Source organism: Benincasa hispida, chromosome 2 (genome assembly GCF_009727055.1).
Source record: "Benincasa hispida cultivar B227 chromosome 2, ASM972705v1, whole genome shotgun sequence".
In the NCBI taxonomy this organism is placed as follows: domain Eukaryota; kingdom Viridiplantae; phylum Streptophyta; class Magnoliopsida; order Cucurbitales; family Cucurbitaceae; genus Benincasa; species Benincasa hispida.
The window spans coordinates 55828858-55835821 of NC_052350.1; positions in this window are offsets into that span (position 1 = coordinate 55828858).

Consider the following 6964-nt stretch of genomic DNA (forward strand, 5'->3'; position numbering starts at 1 on the left):
CGACCTTTTGTGCCAAAGTTCGGTCAACAAGTAGAAGAACTCCTTTCCTAGTTCATAAGTACGTTTTGGGCCAAAGTTGTCGAAATTTGGATTGGAGGATCATTTCGATAAGTAGAAACCCAAAGTTCATCCTTTTCGGTCGCGGTCTTGACCTTTTGTTCCAAATTTCGTCCTCAAAGGTACAAAACTTCTTTCTAGGGTTCACAGTTCCTTTTTAACCAAACTTCGTCAAATTTTGACTTGGAGATATTTCGATAAGTAGAAACCAAGTTTTCGTCGCTTTCGAATCCTTTCTTGATCTTTTGTGCCAAAGTTCGCTCCACACAAGTACAAAAACTCCTTTCCAAGGTTCATAAGCACCTTTTGGCCAAAGTTCGTCGAAATTTGGACTTTGAGCGCATTTCAATAAGTCGAAAACCAAAGTTTGTCATTTTTAAACATTGTCTTGACCGTTTGTGCCAAAGTTCGTGCACACAGGTAGAAAAGTCCTTTCCAGGGTTCATAAGTACCTTTTGGGCCAGAGTCGTTGAAATTTGCACTAGGAGAACATTTTGAATAAGTAGAAACCAAAGGTTGTCCTTTTCAGACTCGTCTTTCTTTATTCCAAAGTTTGTCCACAAAGGTACAAAAACTCCTTTCTAGTGTTCATAAGTTCCTTTTAACCAAACTTCGTCTAAATTCTGACTTGGAGAACATTTTGACAAGTAGAAACCCAAAGTTCGTCGCTTTTGAACTCTTTCTCGACCTTTTGTGCCAAAGCTTATCCATACAAGTACAAAAACTCCTTTCCTAGGTTCCTAAGTACCTTTTCAGCCAAAGTTCATCGAAATTTGGACTTGGAGCACATTTCGATTGGTAGAAACCAAAAGTTCATCCTTTGCGGAACACTGTCTCAACCGTTTGTGCCAAGTTCGTGCACACAGGTAGAAAAACTCCTTTCCAGGGTTCATAAGTACCTTTTGGGCCAGAGATTGTCGAAATTTGGACTAGGATTCATAAGTACCTTTTTAACCATACTTCATCTAATTTGGAATTTTCGTCAAGTGGAAACCTAAGTTTTCTCTTTTTCGGACTCGGTCTTGACCTTTTATTCCAAAGTTCGTCCCCAAGGTACAAAACCTCTTCTAGGATTCATAACTGCCTTTTCAACCAACATCAATCAACTTTTGAACTTGGAGAACATTTTGACAAGTAGAAACCAAAGCTCATCGCTTTCGAACTCTTTCTCGATCTTTTGTGCCAAAGTTTGTCCACACAAGTATATAACTCCATTCCCAAGTTCATAAGTACTTTTTGGGCTAATGTCAATGAAATTTGGACTTGGAGCACATTTCAATAAGTAGAAACCCAACGTTCATCCTTTTTGGACACTATCTTGACCGTTTGTGCCAAGTAGTGGCACAAGGTAGAAAAACCTCTTTCCACAGTTCAATAAGTCCCTTTTGGGCTAGAGATTGTTTGAAATTTGGACTAGGAGCACATTTCGATAAATAGAAACCCAAAGTTCGTCCTTTTCGAACACTACCTTGGCCTTTTGTTGCCAAAGTTCGCCACACATGTACAAAACTCATTTTCAAGATTCATATGTACCTTTTGAACAAATTTCGTTCAAATTTGGACTTGGACTGCATTCGAAATTAAGAACCCAAAGTTCATTCGTCTCTGGACATTTCTTTTGACCTTTTTAGCCAAAGATGGTCACGAAGGTAAAAAAAACTCCTTTTCAGGATTCATAAGTATCTTTTTGAACCATACTTCGTCCAAATTTTGGAATATCCTTTGCGGACACTGTCTCAACCGTTTGTGCCAAAGTTCGTGCACACAGGTAGAAAACTCCTTTCCAGGGTTCATAAGTACCTTTTGGGCCAGAGATTGTCGAAATTTGGACTAGGATTCATAAGTACCTTTTTAACCATACTTCATCTAAATTTGGAATTTTCGTCAAGTGGAAACCTAAGTTTCATCCTTTTCGGACTCGGTCTTGACCTTTTATTCCAAAGTTCGTCCGCAAAGGTACAAAACTCCTTTCTAGGATTCATAACTGCCTTTTCAACCAAACTTCATCCAACTTTTGACTTGGAGAACATTTTGACAAGTAGAAACCCAAAGCTCATCGCTTTCGAACTCTTTCTCGATCTTTTGTGCCAAAGTTTGTCCACACAAGTATAAAACTCCATTCCCAAGTTCATAAGTACTTTTTGGGCTAATGTTCAATGAAATTTGGACTTGGAGCACATTTCAATAAGTAGAAACCCAACGTTCATCCTTTTTGGACACTATCTTGACCGTTTGTGCCAAAGTTCGTGCACACAGGTAGAAAACCTCTTTCCACAGTTCATAAGTACCTTTTGGGCTAGAGATTGTTGAAATTTGGACTAGGAGCACATTTCGATAAATAGAAACCCAAAGTTCGTCCTTTTCGAACACTACCTTGGCCTTTTGTGCCAAAGTTCTGCCACACATGTACAAAACTCATTTTCAAGATTCATATGTACCTTTTGGACCAAATTTCGTTCAAATTTGGACTTGGACTGCATTTCGAAAATTAGAAACCCAAAGTTCATTCGTCTCGGACATTCTTTTGACCTTTTATGCCAAAGATGGTCCACGAAGGTAAAAAAACTCCTTTTCAGGATTCATAAGTATCTTTTGAACCATACTTCGTCCAAATTTGGAATTTGAGCACATTTCGACAAGTGAAAATCTAAAGTTCGCCTTTTCGGACTCGGTTTTGACCTTTTATTCCAAACTTCATCCACAAAGGTACAAAACTCCTTTCTAATGTTCATAAGTGCCTTTTCAACCAAATTTCGTCCAATTTTTTACTTGGAGAACATTTCGATAAGTAGAAACCCAAAGTTCGTCGCTTTCAATCTCTTTCTTGACCTTTTGTGCCAAAGTTCGTCCACACAAGAACAAAACTCCATTCCTAGGTTCATAAGTACCTTTTGGGTCAAAGTTCGTCGAAATTTGGACTTGGAGCACATTTCGATAAGTCGAAACACAAAGTTTGTCCTTTTCAAACATTGTCTTGACCGTTTGTTCCAAAGTTCATGCACACAGGTAGAAAACTCCTTTCCAGGGTTCATAAGTACCTTTTGGGCCAGAGATCGTCGAAATTTGGACTAGGAGCACATTTCGATAAGTAGAAACCCAAAGTTCATCCATTTCGGACACTATCTTGACCTTTTATGCCAAAGTTCTTCAACACAGGTAACTCCTTTTAAAGATTCATATGTACCTTTTGGACCAAACTTCGTTCAAATTTGGGCAGGACCACATTTCGAAAATTAGAAAACCAAAGTTCGTACTTCTCGGACTCTCTTTTGACCTTTTGTGCCAAAGATGGTCAACAAAGGTACAAAACTCCTTTCCAAGATTCATAAGTATCGTTTGAACCATACTTCGTCCAAATTTAGAATTTGAGCACATTTCGGCAAGTGGAACCCAAAGTTTGTCCTTTTCGGACTCGATCTTGACCTTTTATTCCAATGTTCGTCCATAAAGGTACAAAACTCCTTTCTAGGTTCATAACTACCTTTTGGGCCAAAGTTCGTCGAAATTTAGACTTGGAGCACATTTCGATAAGTAGAAACCCAAAGTTCGTCCTTCTCAGACATTGTCTTGACCTTTTGTGCCAAAGTTTGCCCACACAAGTACAAAACTCCTTTCTTAGGTTCATAAGTACCTTTTGGGACAAAGTTTGTCGAAATTTGGACTTGGAGACCATTTCGATAAGTCGAAACCTAAAGATCATCCTTTTCGAACACTGTCTTGAACGTTTGTGCCAAAGTTCATGCATATAGGTAAAAAACTCCTTTCCAAGGTTCATAAGTACCTTTTTGTCCACAGATTGTCGAAATTTGGACTAGGAGCACATTTCGATAAGTAGAAGCCCAAAGTTCATCCTTTTCGAAACTGTCTTGACCTTTTGTGCCAAAGTTGTTCCACACAGGTTCAAAACTCCTTTCCAAGATTCATATGTACCTTTTGGACCAAACATCGTTCAAATTTGGACTTGGACCACATTTTGCAAATTTGAAACCCAAAGTTCGTTCTTCTCGGACTCTCTTTTGACCTTTTGTGCCAAAGATGGTCCACAAAGGTACAAAACTCCTTTCAAAGATTCATAAATACCTTTTGAACCATACTTCATACAAATTTGGAATTTGAGCACATTTCGACAAGTGAAAACAAAAGTTCATCCTTTTCGGACTCGGTCTTGACGTTTTATTCCAAAGTTCATCCACAAATGTACAAAACTCCTTTCTAGGATTCATAAGTGCCTTTTCAACCAAACTTTGTCCAATTTTTGACTTGGAGAACATTTCGACGAGTAGAAACCCAAAGTTCGTTGCTTTCGAACTCTTTGTCGACCTTTTGTGGCAAAGTTCATCCACACACGTACAAAACATCTTTTCCTAGGTTCATAAGTACCTTTTGGGCTAAAGTTAATTGAAATTTGGACTTGGAGCACATTTCAATAAGTAGAAACCCAAAGTTCGTCCTTTTAGGACACTGTCTTTACTGTTTATGACAAAGTTCGTGCACACTAGTAGAAAACTTATTTCCAGGGTTCATAAGTACCTTTTCGGCCAGAGATCGTCGAAATTTGAACTAGGAACACATTTCGATTAGTAGAAACCCAAAGTTCATTTTTTTCGGTTACTATTTTGACCTTTTGTGCCAAAGTTCTTCCACACAGGTACAAAACTCCTTTCCAAGATTCATATGTACCTTTTGGACCAAACTTCGTTCAAATTTGAACTTGGATCACATTTCGCAAACTTGAAACCCAAAGTTCGTTCTTCTCGGATTCTCTCTTGACCTTTTGTACCAAAGATGGTCCACAAAGGTAAAAAACTCCTTTCCAGGATTCACAAGTACCTTTTGAACCATATTTCGTCCAAATTTGGAATTTGAGTATCACACCCTACCACGAGCCCGTACTCCTGAGCCCGAGGAGAGGCGTGAGAGACTATAGCTGTCTCTTATACACATCTAGATGTGTATAAGAGACAGGCAGATACCACCCCTTTGTGATACCTGAACCCATCTGAACCTCTTTAATATACTGAGTAAACATTAAAAGTCAAGGAGATAACAACAACTGATTTAGTAGGCCCATTTTATTACTACAACGTAATGTTTATACAACTCCAAGACTTAACTACAAAGTTTATAACAAACACTCTTAAAACCCTCCGGAAGTGTAACTGTGGCTTGTGGCAGACCTTGACCTTAGCAGCACCCTAGAACTCCTCACCTTTCGCTACCTGGGGAAAGGAAAAGATTTGAAAACGGGGTGAGCTTGCTAGCCGAGTGAGTGACAAGAAAACTGATTCTTATGTAAAAGACGTACCGTCATGCCTTAGGTACTTTTGCTCAGATACCTTCTCAAAATGTCCTTCAGTATCGAGCTTTTCGGATAACTTCTCAAATGTCCTTCAGTATCGAGCTGCTCGGATACCTTCTCAAATGTTCTTTATCTGAAAGATCTTTCTTTAAAACATGGTTTCTTAAAACATTGTAAATATTTTGTCATTCACCTTGGTCGTTTAGGAACCTTTCTCTCTAGAAGTTCCTTGGTTACCTTGGGCTCCCTTTTGAACCCTAAGATCTAGATTCAATTTAAAGCTCAGATTACTTATAGTTCTAAGCCTTATCTCGAGATAATTCATTCTACAAACATGCTCTAAAATGTCTTAGGAAGCTTATCTTAAAATATTAGCTTAGAACTCCTCGTGGTTTGGCCGAAATCATCAAAACATCAAGACTAGCCCAAGCTTATCCGACTGCTTGATCCTTCTGTGTTTTCCTCACTCTCCAGCCCGATTCCTTGGAGCTTCTTCTCTGGAAGCCCTACCCTAAAAGCTAGACTCTTGGAGATTTCAGGTGGCTTTGGAATCACTCCAAACGCACGAGTATGCTGGGAGATATCCTCGTCCCAAGTTGACTCTACTTCCAGACTTCACTATCCGACAGGCGACAACGTCTCCTCCTCTTGAAACTTTATGACCAACGCTTGATTTTGCTACCAACGCATGCGTTCTTTTATCAACGCATAGTTTCCTCATAATCAGCCTTTATACACTCTTCTTAATGTCCTTTGAAGATACCGCATAGAAAACATGTCTTTAAAGATACTAACGCATGCTTGGTGTAATTAAACACACATAAATAGTTTTTCAATAAACAGTCATACATGGCATGTGTTTAAAATATAACTCATGTTTTGCTTGGAAATTACTTCGTAAAACTAGCTAGCATGAAAATAATCTTTCTTTAAAACATGGTTTCTTTAAAACATTGTAAATATTTAGTCAAATATTTAGTCACTCACATCATTTGCTTGAAGCCCAAGATTTCTTCCCAACAAGCCACATATCCGGATGATGACCTCAAATGAGTCCATTCAGCATCAAATGCATCCATCCAACCTTACCTTGTGCATCCAATTGACGTAACTTGGTCACATATGCTAGATGCTCGCAAGGCTCATCTTTGGCCGCATATCCTTTCTCTTTCGCATGGCTTACCTTTGCCCTATGCGTTCATCTAGGATAATGACCAATACTCTTCTAACGCATACTATTTGGAGGCTTGTCCTATGTGCCCACATGCCCTCAGATGTCCTTGGCACTTGGCACATCACTAATGCATAACAACCTTTGGGTTAAGCTAGTTTTCAACTCAACACCTCATGGTATAGCTTATCATCACCTAGGCTCTTGCTAACGCATCCCTTATGACTAACGCATATATGTCCTTGTTGCTTGTCAACATCCTTAGTCTCTTGCTCAAGACCAATGCAAACTTAACCTCATAAACCTTATGTACACAAGCCTTAGCAATGCAAGACGTTTCAACATGCGTCCACCATGGCTTGTCTCATCGCCTAGCTCATCGTCTAGTACTGCTACCACATAGTATTATCGCATAGCGCCTGTGCCTATTGCATAGC